Source organism: Equus caballus, chromosome 16 (assembly GCF_041296265.1).
Source record: "Equus caballus isolate H_3958 breed thoroughbred chromosome 16, TB-T2T, whole genome shotgun sequence".
NCBI classification, from domain to species: domain Eukaryota; kingdom Metazoa; phylum Chordata; class Mammalia; order Perissodactyla; family Equidae; genus Equus; species Equus caballus.
In genome coordinates, this window is record NC_091699.1 from 43,502,111 (window position 1) to 43,520,526 (window position 18,416).

Consider the following 18,416-nt stretch of genomic DNA (forward strand, 5'->3'; position numbering starts at 1 on the left):
GTATGTGGGACGCTGCCACAGCATGGCTTGATGAGTGGTGTGTAGGTCCGTGCCTGGGATCTGAACCTATGAACCCTAGCTGCCTGAGTGGAGCATGTGAACTTAACCACTAACCCACTGGGCTGGCCCCTGCCATTGTACTTTTAAAGAGGGATGTATGTCTATTTGTGCATTATGCATAAAATAATTTCTGGAAAGACTGACAAAAATCCCTTAACAGTGCGAGTGGTTATTGGGAAGGTGAAGGGGAAATAGAACTTTTCTTTTTATTTATTTATTTTTAAATTTTTTTTATTCCAGTAACATTGGATTATAACATAATTAACTTTTCTTTTTATAAACTCTTTTGTACTATTTAATTTTTTATTGCTAGCATGTGTGATTTTTTAATTAAGATATAATTTATATACCATAAAATTCACCCTTTTAAAGTGTATAATTCAGTGGTTCTTGGTATATTCGCAAGGTTGTGCAACCATCACCACTGTCTAATTCCAGAATTAAATTTTCGTCACCCCAGAAACAAACCGCATACTCATTAGCAGTCACACTCATTTCCCTGATCATTGCCTCCTTTCCTCAGCCCCTAATCTACTTTCTATGTCTGTGGATTTGCATATTTGGGACATTTCTATAAACAGGATCATATAAGATGTGGTCTTTTGTAACTGGTTTCTTTCCCTTAGCTTACTGTGTTTGAGGTTCATTCATGGTGTAGCGTGTGTCAGTACTTCATTCCTTTTTATTGCTGAATCATATCTCACTGCATGGGTATACCACGTTCTGTTCATCTATTCATCAGTTCATTGACTTTTGAGTTGTTTGTACTTTTTAGCTATTCTGAATAATACTACTATGAATATTCATGTGCAAGTTGTTGTTTGAACATATATTTTTGTTTCTCTTGGGTGCATACCTAGGAGTGGAAGTGCTGTGTCATATGACAACTCTGTTTAACTTCTTGAGGAACAGCCAAACTGCTTTCCCCAGTGGCTGTGCTGTTTTACCTTCCTACCAACACCAGATAATTGTTTCAGTTTCTCCGCGTTCTCACCAACATTTGTTTTTGTCTGCCTTTTTGGTCATAGCCATCCTAGTAGTGTGAAGTGGTATCTCATTGTGGTTTTGATTTGCATTTCCCTAATGACTGATGATGTTGAACATGTTTTCATGTGCCTATTGGCCATTTGTATATTTTCTTTAGAAAAATATCTTTTCAGATCCCGTGCCCATTTTTAATTGTGCTGTCTTTTTATTGTTGAGTTATAAGAGTTATTTATTCTGGATACTAGACCCTTATTAGATATATGATTTCTTATATTCTCTTATATACTAGTAATTTTACACTTGTATTTGCTGTGTTATATTGAAAAAATCCTGTCCAATACACAATAGTTGACATTTTTAAATAAGTTATAAGGGTGATAGCTTAAGAAAATAATGCTCTGGGGGGAAAGTAAGTGAATTTGTACTGTTATACTTATAGTTAAATATGTTGCTTACAAATAAATTACCAGTTGCTAGTTTTACATTGGCACTGCTTTTTTGAGGATGCTGTGAGGTAGAACTAGGAACATTTTACCAAACATTAAGAACTTTTTCAGGGTAATCTTGATCCCAAATCTATCTACTCCTACAAACGCATGTGGTCACTTACATCAAATAGTTGCTTCCCCTCTTTTGCTGATGTCTTAGCTGCCTTTGACATGGACATGCGCCTTGAATTTTCAGTTAGCTTTTGTCTATTGATATGACCGAACTTCAAAATTTGAGCCACTTCCAACCAAATAATTTGCCCATTTAAATGCTCAGGGTATGGCCTCATTTTATAGTGCCATAAAATGAAATTTAAAAAGCTTCTCCAGAGACCTGTGATTACCATTTTTTCTTTAGTTGTTAGCCAAGCTAGTAAATATTCCTAGCAGTTCTGTCATCCTATGTCATATAAAACTAGATCTAATGATCAAATCTAAGAGAGGATCCCAAGCACCACAGCCTTCTATGCAGCTTGAGAGGAAGAAGTGACCCACCTGGTAATTAGACCCTTGGGTTTTGAAAAGCAAGACTTACCACACACACCTGAGCAGAGTGGCTGAAGGGGCCCTTGAAAGGGTTTGGCTTGCTGAGGATCGACTGGCTGGCTGCGCAGCGACGTGAAGTTATAACTGTGTGGCCCTGTGGTGCTGAAGATTCCCAGTTCTCACCGAGGAAACACTTGGCTGTGATGGGAGATAGTCAATGAGCCTCTCTTCCACCACTATATTTATATCTATATATCTATATCTATCTATATATATATAGGATTTTTTTTTTTTACCAATTCCTGACCAGTGGCTTTCCAATCTTCCTGCTTTTCTGGCTCCTCAGCATACCTCCTTGTGTTCTCTACCACATGGTCTCTGTTTTCAAAGGTCTCTATTAAAGCCTGGGACCTTTCTCAAATTCTTGACAGCTGGTAATTCATAAAGGAAAAATGAATTAACTCCGTTTTAGTATAGCTGTAGGGCAAGAGAGTTGTTTGGAAGTGATTGCTGCAGGCTGTTAAGACAGCTACTTAGCTTTCAGGACTGGCAAGAGGAGGATGAAAAGTAATGAGTTAACCTGCTAAGAATTTGGCCATTTTAATCATTCGAGTCTGGGTATACTTTGTCTCCATTTATGCCAAGTGGGGAAACAGTTATCTTGATAAGCAGGGATTGATCTCACCCCACCTCTCAGGGGCTGCCTGGATTCAGAGTAGAATAGACTCCTTTATGTAGCAAGGGGAATGGGCATGCTTTGTATGAGTAAGAGAAAGAAAAAAAGCCATTGGTGTTTTTTCAAAGTTCTTATCAGTAAAGAGCATTACTGAGAAATCCAATAGGGTAGTGATGACATTCAATTTTATTTGTACCAGGAATGCACAGATGGCTGGAGTTAGCAGCTATTCATTTTTAGCACATATCTCTCATTAACGTTAGTGGGAATTACAACATACCTATCAAAGAGGGAAAATAGAGGGGAGTCTGTAGTATCAAATAAACGTGCATCATTTTTGTGAAAAGGTCACATACTTTGAATAATTCCTTTCTGTAATTGTAACTTCCTGTAGTTAGTTTATTCTTCTTGCTGAATTTGTATGTTGTCATGATATTTTTAATGGCCTGAAGAAAGGCATTTCAGCAAACTGCCGAGGTCGGAGACTTATAATTAGTCATTGCAGCTTGTGGGATCATTTGCGAATAGCTCAATCGAGATGTGTTTTTACATAAAAGTTCCCCTTGATTAATTGCCCAGGAAGTGCTTCCAGTTCATAAGGATGTGTAAATCTGTGTCATAAAATATTCCATTCCCAGGGCCAGCCTGTGGCTGAGTGGTTAAAGTTCCGTGCACTCTGCTCCGGTGACCCAGGTTTGTGTGTTTGCATCCTGGGCGCGGACCTGTTCCACTCATCAGCCATGCTGTGGAGGCATCCCATACACAAAATAGAGGAAGATTGGCACTAAGGTTAGCTCAGGGATAATCTTCCTCAAGCAAGAAAAAGGAGGAAGATTGGCAATGGATGTTAGCTCAGAGTGAATCTTGCTCGCAAAAAAAAAAAAAAAAAAATCCATTCCCAACAGTTCAATCAGTGAGAAACTTGTATTTTTTTTTTTTAACCATCATGTGTTCAGATGTTGCTAGGACTTTTCCTTTTACTAATTTCCACCAAGCAACAATATAGAAATTAAATGGCAACAGCCAAGGAAGCTACGGTTCCTTATTATTTGACTTGTATATTCAGGACATAAACAGCCTAGTTTTCTAGAAGATCCAAATTAAAATGTAATACTAAGAAAAAAGGAAAAGAAAGATCAAATGGAAATAAAATTAAATAAAAATACAAGCAACGTAGGGCTTGAGTTCACTATGGTACAAAAATTTAGTAAGAATTCCTGTTATTTTCTAATAGACTGCTGCTTTCCTTACTGGCTGGACTTTGGATATACTGAGTGTATAGGAGTTTTCACTTTCTTCAGTTGGCAAAGGGGAAAATCTTTCTTGCTTCTGATCTCTTCTTTGGATGAAGAAGAATTCTGATTTTATAAGGTGCAACAAGAAAGAATTTAGGATTTATACCAGCAAATGGGCTTAAGAGTAATAAAAATCACTGCATAGGGTGGAAAATATGAGGTATGGACACTGTTAACAGAGCAAAACACCCACCTTTTGCAAATGAATTCCTTTTTTTCTGCTTTATCTTTTTTCATATTCATCTAATTAATATTGACAGTGTTTTTCTCATTAAAGTAAAAAATTTTTAATATGACTTATTACCTACTGGCGTAGAAAAATCAATCTATACAATGTGACTTCAAATTATTTCTCATTTCTAAATTACGCTACAGCTGCATTTAATAGAGTCATTCATCATTATCCTGTAGGAACTTTATAAAAGTTCAGTTATTCCCCAGACCTCAGCCGTTCCCTGGGTAAATGGTTTCCTTGGATGCTGTATGAGGAATGTTAGAGCGGGCTTCCTCTTGTCTGCGTGTCTGTCTTCACAGTCTCAGAAGGCATTTTGTCTCTTGTGGTATCTGTTTTACACTGTGGGGAGGGCCTTTGCCTAAAGGAGAGATGCCCTCACAGGCACTGCTCAGAGAGATGTGTGTGTGAAATAAATATAAATATATGTGTGTATATATGTGTGTATGTTTGTGTATGTATATGTTTATGTCAAATAAATATGTGTGTGTGTGAACTAAGTATATGTATGTGTGTATACATATATATGTATGTGTGTGTGTGTATCTCCTGATAAAAGAAACAGAGTATGTTGTGAGTTTTCTGTGGTGAGAAGAAGAGAAGATGCATGGAACTGCTGATGGGGAGTGATGGTGACATAGCTTTGGGAAAACAATCTTATAGCCAGGTAATAGTATTTTTTCTTAGTGGAAGGATTATCCTGGTTAGGTCTGTTACTAAATTAGCAACTGAGGTAAATCCAAGAATAGCAATGATAGGTTAGGCAAATGACATGAGTTTGGAGTCTAAGATTGGGATGGAACCCTGTTTTGTTTCCTTCTAACTGGAAGAACCCTCTAAGCAAGTTGCTTACCTGCTCAACCTCATTTTTCTGGTCTGTAATGGGGACAACAACACCTGCATCATAAAGTGGTCCTGAAGATTACACATGTGCATTGCCTAGTCCGGAGAGATGCTGATAAAATGCTACCTTGTATAGCTGAATGCTTGTGAACCTGAGTCCTGGTGCCTGCTCTGTGTATTTTAGATAGGACAATATTCCTAAGAGTTGGGCCACCCTGCCCATGGGAGCTCCAGAAGTGTTGCCATCCAGGTAGAAACTAGAAATGGCTTGAAAAATTGTGGATGCTCAGGATCTTCTTGCATCCCTCTCAGTGAAGATCCTATTATGACCCTAGATTGCAGGATTGTGTCCTTTGAGGAAGTGGACTGGGTCAGGAAGAGGGAAGCATGAGAGGGAAGGTTGATGTTCCTGGGGTCAGGAATCTGCAGGTAGGCTCTGGAGGAAGCCTGAGAGGTTGATGTGTTTTCAGAATCTTCCTGAAATGGACAGAGGTTGAGGCTGGCTCTTGGTAGTCTTTGATTGTTTTGGTTTGAGTAGCTGTTATCAAGTAGGAGACCTTTCTGGAGAGGCAATTGAGAGAACAGGAGGGCACCGATTCACAGAAGGGTAGATGGAATAAAAGCTGCCCACATATACCCTCTTATCGGGAAGTGGCTGGGAGTTGTCATACCATACAGCAGAGCTAAGTCCTGCTCCTGAAATTCTGGGGGACAAGAAATGCCACATCTTTATGTCGTTATTGCTTTTAAAGCAACTTAGATCAGACCCCAGACTTGAGACCACGCAACCAGTAAGGGCAGAGGCAGACATGTGACCCAGATACCGCCTCCAGAAGCCCTCAGGCCCCCTGTCACACTGCCTCCCAAGGTTTGCACTTTTAACCTGGAGCTGAGATAACCCAGGACTTCAGATAGGTGCCATCTTCAGGGTGCTCTGTGAGTCCTGGGGCATGAGGTTGAGGGGTTGGGAGCCTTCTTTCTGACAGCTTTGCCCAGCACACAGTATCCTTTAACAGGTGTCACTGAGTAAAGGTAGGTGTCTGTTCCTCACAGTAAGCCAGCCTGGATGCATGGAGGACAGAAGCCACTATTATTATTATTCTGTTCCTTATCATTGAAGTTACTATCAAATGGCATTTATAGATCCCTTACCATATGCCAGGCACTCTTCATGCATTATCTCATTTATTTCTCCTTTGGATAAGCATTATTTTACTATTGATATCCTGTTGTACAGATAAGGAAACTGATGCGAGAAAATTAATTCACCTGTCACAAGTCCCTCATTGAAGAAATGATTATCTGAGATTTGAACCCATGAAATCAGGTTCCAAGTCATGAGTCTTAAACTCACTTTGTGCCACTGTTAGTTTCAACCTGTCTCTAGTCTGAAGCTGCTAGAGCTGATCCAGGGCTCTCCTGATTCGACTTGGATGGCTGGTTGGTACTGCTTTTGAAAATGGGAAAGGCATTGTTCTGCATCTAAGCAGAATCCCCGGGTTGGTCAGAGCTGGAATCTCTTAAGGGGAGAGTGAAGGTCAACAGTCTCCACCTCCCTGGGAATAATGAAGTTGCTGAACCACAGCAGAAAGAGTGGCTTACTCTAGTACTGAACAAAAGGAGACTTTTAAGAAGCTCTAATTGGGGGCTGGCCCAGTGGCACAGTGGTTAAGTTCACATGTTCTGCTTCTGCGGCCCGGGGTTCACCGTTTTGGATCCCAGGTGTGGACCTACGCACTGCTTATCTAACCATGCTGTGGCAGGCGTCCCACATATAAAGTAGAGGAAGAAGAGCATGGATGTTAGCTCAGGGCCAGTCTTCCTCAGCAAAAAAAGAGGAGGATTGGTGGCAGATGTTAGCTCAGGGCTAATCTTCCTCAAAAAAAAAAAAAAAAAGAAGCTCTAATTGATGAAACCTAGGGACCAGCTCAGTGGCAACCAGAGATAACTGCTTATACCTTGTCTGGCAATTCCCAGTACTGCTGAGGGTCTTAGACATACCAGCCGACTGAGTATGTGCCAGTCACTGATCTACTCTGAGCAATAATCTCCTTAGCCATGCATGGAAGATGGAGACTCGGCTCTTATTCCTCCTTGTTCTTAAATGCTATTTCTATTATTTCTAGCGTGGCTTTGATGATACCCAGGAATCTTTGTTGTTGTTAGTTAATGTGTTTAAAAATTAGGATGTCTTTAGGTACAGATGACGTTTATGTATTTATTAGCCATGCTTTTTTGTATTTGAACTTCCATTACTTGCAGATCAAACATCTTATTTCACTGATTCTTGCCTAGAAAGAATATAAAGCTAAAAAGTATGTAAGGTAAAAATATATAAAGAAAAACGTTAAGTAGGTAGAATAGGTATAGCAAAAATTATTGAAATGTTACACTGAGGACTAAAGTTTGGGAAACCCTGATTTACACTATTAGTCCTCAGATCTTATACCTCAGATCATTAATTCAGTGGGATGATTCTAGATGTGGAAGGGTTTGGGTCAAATAAATCCAATAAACACATCCTACCATTTTGAGGATTCTACTTTTGGAGATTCACAGTGTACGTTACAATAGTAAAGGGTCTGAAAATTGCTGCAGAATGAGAAACCTGTTCACATTTTTTCTGTCCTCTCAAGACTTATTTGATCCTAACCTTTTTTGTTTTGTTTTGTTTTCATGTTTTTGTTTTGGTAACAGTTATTAACATCCCCCAGAGCTAGTGCTGCCAAAACACTGTAAACCACTGAGTTAAGAAAAATCAAGTGAAACTGAAACAGCTTGCTTTACAGTGATGGATTTTGGAAGTGGTTAATTGTGTTGAGGTAGTTGTGTGGGGAAGTGGCTTGTTCTGTCTTCTCATATAATTGGGGGGAAGTGGTTTATGCCCTCTTTGTTGATAATTCTACGACTTTTGTTATCCTTCATTGATTTTCATTTCATCCACCACCCACCACTGATTCTGTTTTACTCATTGACACTAGACTATGAGTTAGAAGAAGTTTGAGTTATGAGAAGAAGAGTGGAAAGAGCAGGCATTTATTTTTCCAGTATGTTGTCATGGGGATAAATACTTGGGAAAGCGTAAGGATGCGTAAATTTCCATAACCCCTTATTGGCCGTAAGTTAGGCCTTCCAGATGCCTTAGGTTGCATTGGTAAAAATGGTTTGGAAGAAGTTTGGGAAATGGAAAAATCAAGTCTGTTATTTGGATACTGTGATAGTCTCCAAGAAATATTTAAAACGGACAGTAAAAAGACTGTGAAATAGTTTGAAAGATTAGCACAAATAAAATAAAAGTTTAAAAATTTAAAAAACTAATTAAAATAGAATTTGGACATTGGTTAATGTCCAAATCTGTGATGTCCAATATGGTAGCCACTAGCCATATGTGACTATTTAAATTTAAATTAATTATGATTAAATAATATTGAAAAATCAGTTTCATAGTTGCACTAGCTACATTTCAGATGTTCAATAGCCACATGTGGCAAGTGGCTACTGTATTGGACAACATAGAAGTACAACATTTCCATAATTGCAGAAAGTTCCATTGGATAGTGCCTATGGTAGACAGAAGCCTAACATGGCCCCATGATCTCTACCCCATGGTTTTCACACCCTTGTATAATCTCCTCCACTTGAGTGTGGGCAGGACCTGTGACTTGCATCTAACTGATAGAATATGGCAAAGGTGATGAATGTTCCTCCCTTGAATAGAGTATGTTATATGGCAGAGGTGATGGGATGTCATTCCCATGGTCACTTTACATTATACAAGTCTCCATCTTAGCAGAGTGGAGAGAGAGAGATTCTTCTGCTGACCTTGAAGAATCAAGCAGCCATGTTGTGAACTGCCTATGGAGAGGGCCACATGGCAAGGAACTATAAGCAAATTCCTTAGCCTTTTTAAGCCTCTGTTTCTTCCTCTGTAAAGTGGGGATAAAAATACTTTCCATGTAAGGATGTCGTTTTGTTTAACTGAGATTATATTTTTACACTACTTGGCATGGTGCCTGACACATAATATGGCATCCAAAAACAGAGAGTATTTTTATTATTTAGTGATATATATATTTTTTTAAGATTTTATTTTTTTCCTTTTTCTCCCCAAAGTCCCCCTAGTACATAGTTGTATATTCTTCATTGTGGGTCCTTCTAGTTGTGGCATGTGGGACGCTGCCTCAGCGTGGTTTATGAGCAGTGCCATGTCCGCGCCCAGGATTCGAACCAATGAAACACTGGGCCACCTGCAGCGGAGCGCGAGAACTTAACCACTCGACCACGGGGCCAGCCCCTATTCAGTGATATTTTAACATTGATTTCTGATAGGAAATAATATAAACTTTGATATTACTTCTGTACTCTAATGTGGAAAATCAGCATATAAGAATTTTATTTTTTCATGCCTCCATTTTATTTTATATCTGGGCTGCTACAGCCCAATTCCAGATTGAATGCAATAAAAATAGGTCTTGCACACACGAAGTGCCCCTGTGCTCATGGGTTGCTTTGGCTGTATATAGTCTGAGCAAATTGCCCCCAACCTCTGGCCAGACTGTGGAATGTTGGTTTCCTCCAACATTTGCCCCCCAGGGGTCGATTTTCACAGTTCCATATGTTTTTATATTACCCCAAACTGTAAATACAACTGACACCCTACCAAATTGGCCCGAATGTGCCTGAATTTAGCAGTGGAGTCGTAGGCTTTTAGAAGATTACAATACTCCATGGAATTGTGGCAGTTATACAAATGTTTTGCTTTTAAAGTGTTCAGATTCTATTTTTTGATCTGAGAAGAAGTAAATTATGTGCAAAGGGAAGATATGAGGTGAGAACAGGGCAGGAGTTTTAGTCTTATGTCTTGGCCCTGTCTTGGATTTGCTTCCATGGGCCCAGAAGTTCTGTCCTAAGATCCGTTACCTGTTATCTGTTGTTATCCTTGCCCCTTTGTTTTTCTCTTTCTTTCCCCTTTTACTGAGCTTCTTTTGTCTTCACTTGTTTTATCATCTCCAAACTTGTCTCTGATTAAATCTGTTTGTACAGGAAGAAGAACCAAACTCATTATGATGCAATGAAGTTCCAGTGTATGAAATATGCTAAACATTTCCACTTGTTGGGGTAGATTCATCCATAAAATCTAACAGTTTGTTCCAAAAGTGGTCACAATGAGGTTAACAGGTTCAGAGAACGGAAATTAATTGGGAAATTGCATAGTGTCCTTGTTGAGTTTGTGTTCTGCTTCATAGCTGGGTCTTGATTTCAGTAACTGTTGCTGCCACCATGAAGCTTGAAGCTGTTATGCTCGCACCCTCCATTCCCAAATTCCCCGGGTGGAAAGCTAATATTCTTGGATACTTACCTCATGTGCATCTAGTTCTCTAATAATCAACCAAGCTGCTGCTCAGGGCATCCTGTGAAGTTTGGAGTGATGTGCCTTTGGGTGCCAGGACTACAGAACAGAGGTTGTATCCTGAGAATTTTCATTTCTATGCCCTAGAACTTTCTGAGGCTACTTGGGAGAAGAGAAAATGGGATCGTGGTGTGAAAGAACTCTGCAACATTCTCCACAGTTGGTTGGCACCGCACAGAGATTAAGGGGATGGGGGTGGCATCCGGAGCCAGACTGACTAAGACTCTTGCTTCTGCCACTCACTTCGTCTGTAACTTTGGGCAGTTTCCTCATCTGTAAGAGGAATAGTTAAAGGTCCTGCCTAATAGGGTTGTTGTGAGGATTAAACGAGCTAATATATGCAAGATGCTTAGGGCATATCATGTGATGTATTTGCTGCTCTGATTTTCACTACTACCTGGCAGTGTTGGAACATGTCTAGACCAGGTTTAGCAAACTCTGGCCGATGGGCCAAACCCAGCCTGCTACCTGTTCTTATAAATAAAGTGTTAATGTAACACAGCCATGCCTATTCATGTCCATAATATCTGTGGCTGCTTTCGTGCTTTAATGACAAAGTTGAGGCAAAGCTGAGTACTTTCTATAGAGGCTTTATGGCCCCCAAGCCTAAGATATTTACTATCTACCCTTTACAGAAGAAGTTTGCTGATCCCTGTTTTTAGACTTTAGAAAGCTTTTCTCAGCAGCATAAGTAAGAACAAGCAATTAGTCTGCTGTGAACCGTGTAGGGTTTTTTTTTCTTTTACCATCTATTGAGTATAAATTAAACTAGGAAATACATACCCAGGTCATTTCTTTTGGACTTAGCCTTTAGACTTTCAGTTTAATTTCAAGAATGACCTTTATAGGAATGAGAACTCTAGGTTGTTATTGTGCTTGTACTAAGTAATAATACCCAGCTGTATTCAGTATCAATCCAATTTCTTTTATTTCTTTTTACTTTGACTGGGTACCATTTCATTGACAATAAACTAATATTCGCTGTATGAGATTGAATTCTTCTTTATAGAAAGTGCCTTCCTGAAAACAAATATAAGAGAACAATCTTAATTCATGTAAATCCATAGATACACATTCCTAAATTTTATGGGTCACATAAAACATCTAGCAAACACAAGGGGGCCTGTTTCATCCTTCGACCAAACAGCAGCAGGTTTCAGAATTAAATTCAATCCAACAGAAATCTATTTGTGACAATGGAATTGTGCTAGATTCTTAGAGGAGAGAAGAGAACAAGACAAGTGTGATTACTGTACAGGGGTTGCTTAAAGCAGAGCAAGGAAGACACGAAAGGATCAGAAGTGTCATGGGTTCTTGGTGAGGCAAGCACAGCATGATTTTGGAGTTTATAACAGGAGGACTCAACTTTCTGCATTGACCAACAAGGCTTCCCAGAGGACATTGTGTTTCCACTGAAGTAAGAGAGATAAATATGAGTTATCTGTGATGAAAGGGCTAGGATGGGAGTGAGGTAAGGAGCTTTCTAGAAGAGGAAACTGCTATGTAGAGGCTTTGAGGATGGTAGGACTTGATGTGTTGATGGTGCAGATTGAAGGTCAGGGTGGCTGGGGAGAGATAAGACTTGGGGAGGCAGCACTTAGATCTGGTGTGAGTCATGGAAAGAAGCATGCACTTTTCCATAGATAGTGGGAATCCAGTGAGAAGTTTTAAGCAGCAGAGACATGTTTTGCACCAGATGGACTCTTTCTCCTGCCCTGTGGAGAATAGGTTAGATGGAACAGTTGGAGCTGGTATCGTCATCCAACTTGGAGACGATAGCAGCTTGAGCCAGAAAAGGTGTGGTTAGGAGTCATTCCTTCACTCTGTTGAATACCCTGAGGATGGGCTCTGTTCTGGCAATAATGCCTATCTGGTGATAGAACAGTCGATTTTAATAAATTAAAAATGCAAATAAATGTATAATTACAAATTGTGATGTGTGCCATGAAGGAAGTGCACAGAGTGCAGTCATAGAAATTGTCAGTGAGGGGAAGGAGGCATTCTTGGATTTGGTACCCAGAAAAGACCCCTCTGAAGAGGTGATATTTGAGCTGAGACCTGAAGGATGAAAGTCAGCCATGGAGGAGTGTTGACTGTGGAGAAGAAAGGGAAGGATTCCTAGAGGAAAGAACAGCATGTGCCCAAGCCCTCTGGTGGGAAGGAGCTGGTGTGATTTAGGAACTGAAAGAAGACTAGATTCTGGATTCTGGGGGTAAAGGTGAGAATGGTGTGGGAGAAGGCTGGTGACGTCCATAGGTGTGTGGCTTTATTCTTTAGGAAATGGGAAACTGTTGGAGGATTGTACACTAACAAGTGCATGATCTGACTTCTTTCAAAAACACTCACTCTTGCTGCTGGGTGGAGAATGGATTAAAAGGGGAGCACGAGTGGAAGCAGGGAGACCAGGGAGGAGAGAAGAGCATCGTGGTCCAGGCAGAAATGGTGGTTTAGGATTTAACCATTTCATCAGGCTAAGTAAGGAATGGCCTGATAGAGTCATCTCCCCAAAGAAGGTTTTGCCAGTGGGACCTGATGCTACAAGGTAGAAGGCTAAGACTCTCTTCACTTCCTGCAAGCTCCACTTCTCTAGCTTTTGAATCTGAACACTCCTTCTCCTTTAACACCTTCTTTCTTTAGCTATGTTATCAGGTTCCGGGATGTCCTGCTGAGTTGGTAAATGATAAGTGGTGTCTTTTTAAGGTGTGTTGGCATTCTGTGCTTTAACTGAGGGTAGTTTTGTCTCTGGGTCCTTGTGTAGTCCCAAACATCACAGAGGAGGTAGGAATAGAGGAGACAGGAGGGTACTCACTTCCATGGAACAAAGGGAGCAAGGACTGTCGGGAAAGAGGGAAAGAGGAGTCAACTGAAGAGAGATGCAAAGATGGAAAGCATGGGGAGATGAGTGGGCATCCCACTGAGGAGTTTTGGCAAGGACTTAGGCAGTCATCAAAGCTAGTGGCCAAACAGTTGGGCTGTTCTTGAGAGGCTGCCATAAAATGCAAAGTCCAAGAGATCTGGCTTGTTCTGAAGTTAAGTCCTATGACCTTGGCCCTACTTGTTGCTCTTTGCTGGGTGGAGAGCTGAATTCAAGTAGCTGCAGCCAGCCAGATACTTTCTCTTTCAGGAAGGAATATCATGCTCCTGACATGTAGTACATTTGTACAATAAAAATATCTTTAGAATATTTATGATAGCTTTCTAAAATATATAGCTATGCTGAGGTACTGAATGGTATTTACAAGCTTTAAAAAAATAGGACCATCTCAGTGGTTAAAAGTAAAAGCTTTTATTATTGGAAATTCTGCATGCAATACTCATTGTCAGCTTCCATTGTGTGTGTGTGTGGCCCATCTACTTGTGCAGTCGCTTCAGGATCACAGCTCACTTACCCATGATTGTCGTAACCCTCCTGCAGTGCTTCCATTAGGATAAACTTCCAGGAATGTAACTCATCTTATTATTAAGGAAATCACAGATGGAAGCTAAATGTATGACGAGAGAGTTTAATAATGCATTCCAAAGTCCATTGTTTGAGATATTTGGAATACCTGCTGTTCCAGTGTAGGAAGCAACATATGAAATATGTGTTCACAATATCGCACAGCACATGATTACATTCACATTGTAAGCTAAGAGTGAAACAGGGAGGGAACATGCTGTCGTCTGTTCTAAGCATTTTACCTGTATTAATACATCAGCTCTTCACAATAGCTCTACAAGTTAGACACAGTTATTCCTACTTTATGTGTGAAGAAAGTGAGTACAGAGAAGTCAGAAACTTGCCCATGGTCACACAGCTAGAAAGTAGTTGACTTCTGATGGGAGCCCAGGCAGCCTGCTTCCTGAGTTTATGCTACTAGACCCTGCATTGAAGCTGCTTGTCAAAGATTCATATAACCCAGAAATTGTCTTCCATGGGGGTTGTACCATTTTACACTGCCAGTTAAACCGACATCTAGTTATTTATCCAAGAGAAATGAAAACATATGTCCACAAGAAAACTAGTACAAGAATGTTCATTGCCATCTTATTCTTAACAGTGAAAAATTGGGAACAGTCCAAATATCCATTCAACAAAGGAGTAGCTAATCAAACTGTAGTATATTCATGTTAATGTAATACTACTCAGCAATAAGATGGAAGTTATACATAATAATATGGAGGAATCTCAAAAACCTTACACTGAGTCGAAAAAGTCAGGCACAAAAGAGCATGTAGTATATGATTCTATGTATATGAAGTTCGTGAACAGACAAAATGAATCCATGTAGATAAACGTTAGAATAGTGATTACTTCTGGGCAGGGGAGGGGAAATGAGGCTGGGTGATGGCAAAGCTTTATATTTTGATTGGTCAAAAATCATTGACTTGTGCACTTAATATCTGTGTATTTTATTGTATGTATTTATACCTCACTTACACCCACACACAAATGCAGGTGGTAACATGTGAAAGCTCCCTCTTCTCCAATCCCATTCCCTTCCTCAGCGGTAACCATTGTTTACAGACTGGTATGGGATTTCCAGGAGTTTCCATTTCCATGCACGAGTGTATGTGTACATCCAAATAGGCTTTTATATTTTAACATAAATAAGATCAGACTCTATGTATTATTCTGCTACCTGCTTTCTTTTTTGATTAACAGTATGTCTTGAAGGTTTTTCCATGTCCATGCTTCAGTTTTGCCTTAATCTTCTTAGATAGCTTAGGGTTCCGTGGTATGAATGTACTTGCTTTCTTCTGCAGATGATTAGGCAGTTTTCCAATTTTCACTTTTACAGTGCTACAATGAAAAATTTTTGTACATATATATTTTGTGCACATGTGCAAGCATTTTTGTAGGCCGCTTTCCTAGAAGTGGGTTTACTTGAGCAAAAGGTGTGTATGCTTTGGTGGATACTGCCAAATTGGTTTCCAAAAATGCTTTTGTCAATTGCTCTTCTCCTGACCACATATGAGAGAGCTGGATTCTTGTATCCTCTCCAACAACGGATGTTATCAATCTTCAAAGTTTTTGAGAGCAGATGGGTAAACAATGGCATCTTGTTTCTGCTAAGATTTTAAAAGAAATTTTTATTTTCTCTTTTATGTACAAATGTACACTCACCCTGAGAGAAACATATGCATCTTCTGTCCTGTACTCATGGCTATGTAATTCTAGAGGCCTCAAAGCCTGATGCTGTCTCACCAGCAAGTTAGAGAACACTTTTTAATTTTAATTTAATGGACTATTCTAGTGAAAATAGCAGGATTCTGTCCTCTCTGACATTTATTCTTAATATGGCAGTCATTGTGGATCTTGATACCTATTGGAATTTTTTTTGTCATTTAATCCAAATTCCTTAATGATGGCTGACTTTTGAAAAGTGACATGACTTACTTTATGAAACTGGTCAATTTAAGTTGAATGTTGAAAACTGACCCTACCACTGTGTTCTCCAACTGACCTCCATCCACTCGTCATCCCATAATTGCTTTTTGAAAAATTTGTATCTTGGATATATTTTTAGTAGTGTTTCCCCAGAGAAAAATTTCACTCCAGAAACTTTTTTTCTGAACATGGAGTAGGTCAGTTTCTGGCAGAGCCATGGAATGCCCGAGTTGCCTGGCGGGTGGGAGTTTGGGAAGTGGGTATCAGTGACACCTTCTGAGGCAGTATTGCCAGAGGGCTTGGCAATCTGCACCCCCGGGGGCTCTGCCTGAGTTTAAAGACAAGTGAGAGCTGTACGGAGGTTAACATGATTTATGCAGTGTGGGTTTTCTTCTGCAGATGGGGGAAGATAGAAGGACTGATAGATCACTTACAGATTTTATTCTTGGAAATGATGAAATTATCACTAGCAAAACGTACTGCGGTCGTTCCCTCAGTCAGCATCCAGTGAGCTTCTGTGGGGTATTTTCTCTTCTCCAAGGAATCTCATATTTTTAAATTTCATGACTTCTCTACCCGCCTTCCTCTCTCTCCTCCTGCTCCATGAACTGCTGTGTCAACCTGTGCTTCAGGTAGCCTTAGGGCTTCCCTGAGGGCACCTAAGAGAGGAATTGTCTAGTAGGTGAGGCTCTGATCATCTGTTCCCACCCCATCCCCCTCCTTACCTCTATCCTACTTCTAGCAGAGCACTTCTACTTTCCCTTTTTGACTTTCAGGTAAGCTTTTATTAGAAGAAAGAGTTCTAGTACGAGAAACGTATTTGAAAAGCATGGCACTGCTGCAAAGGAGTATGTACCCTGCATATGTAATCTCTTGATGTTCACAGGAACAAAGATGAGATCATCAATTTCATTACCTTACTTTACATCAATCTAATTGGCCTAAATCCTAAGCAGTGCCTTTCAAAACCCAGCTTTTCTTTTCCACTCACTGTTGTATAAGTAAGGCAGTATTTGAAGGCGTGGTTGGAGAATGCTGAGGATAGGGCTCCATCACAATGTCTGAACTTCAATTTCCCATTTTTCTTAACTACTCTTAATTCAGGAAGGCTTTAAGGGATGCATGGATTTGGAGGCTTTTTTTTTTTCTTTTTGGATTGGAAAACACTGCAGTATCCCAGAAAGTAAGGGCTAATATGTTTGGACTGCTCCGAGAACCTTGTGGGAGTTCTTTATGCAAATAATGTTTGCAATAATAACCTATTTTATTTATCACTGGTACTTGGGAGAAAAAATGTTTTGTGATTGGTTTTATTTAATTGTTTGCTTCCAAGTTACAATAAAGTGTTTTTTTTAAATAAAAAAGGGCTCTAATTAAACAATCTCACTAGTAATACTTACCTCTCCATCACATCCTATTACTGCACTGACCCAGTTTCCTAAGGAACTGGAATATGTGCTTGTCCCAGGTTGCTGTGGGCTTTGGCACTACTATATCCTTGTTCAGTTAGGAAGCAAGAGGTCATTCTTAGCATCTTTATAGTAACCAAAAGATAATGTTCTCAAAGTAGATTAGCCTGTAGACAGTTGGTAGTTTCATATGTGTACGTTACTATAGCCAGTACAAACTGGGAAATATCAGACAAAAATTATCCAATCCAAGTAATGACTAAGGAGATGGTTATTCTATCTCACTTTCTATCCTCTTAATAAGTGTCATCGGGAATATTTAAATTGCAGCTTCAGTTGCTTCTGTAAATATTTATAAGGAACCAAAGTGTTCGGAATATTTTTATGAGCGGGATTCCTAAATAGAAGATTATTCAGCTTAGTAAACAATTCTCTTGAACATCATTTTCTTGGAGTGGCAGGGAGTAGGGGAGTATATAATTTTATGAGGGCTGGAAATAAGAGTTTCTTGTTGAGAATGGCTTCCATTTGATTATTAATTATTTCAATTTGACATGTTTGCTCTTTATCATCTAGTTCTCATCTCGTTTATATTTCCACAAGAGCACTGATTCTCAGTACTCTTGTTTTGGAAGCCAGGGCTCAGTTACAGTGGCTGACTTAGCAATGCTGGGGAGAGGGGATGAAGAGATTAGAAAGGACCCCAAATCATTCTGCTCCACCACTCTCTTCTTTTGGAATCATTGCTCCTGAGTCCCCGGTACTGCTCTCCTGCCTCCTCACATGTTGGATTAGATTTGTAATAGCTGCCATGGACATGGTTTCCTAAATCTGTGGAATGTTTTGCTAAACGCCCGCCGCCGGTTAAATAGTCCGCATTCGCCTGTCACTAGCCCCACTCCCGCCCCTGTCACTTTTAAACTCATCCTTTATCCTAGTCTTTTACTCACTGGGTCACTTTATGATTTTGCACTTTGACATCATATAGATTCATTAAGAACTTTTATTCCCAGCACCGGGGCTTTATTTAACATGATTAGCCAAAGTGTTATTCTGTTTGAGCTAAGTGATGACAGTGTATTTGATTGGAGCCTTGTAATTGTTATTTTAAAATCAAAGTAATGGATTATGATCTCAGAATAGGAACATGATCCAAAAG

The 18,416-nt window shown here is 39.8% G+C and overlaps 1 protein-coding gene across 31 annotated transcripts in view; it reads left to right on the forward strand.

Annotated features, from left to right (window-relative positions):
- Nucleotides 1–18,416, forward strand: part of ERC2 (ELKS/RAB6-interacting/CAST family member 2) — a 904,450-nt gene that overhangs the window by 462,630 nt on the left and 423,404 nt on the right. The gene's annotated exons all lie outside the window — the stretch shown is intronic.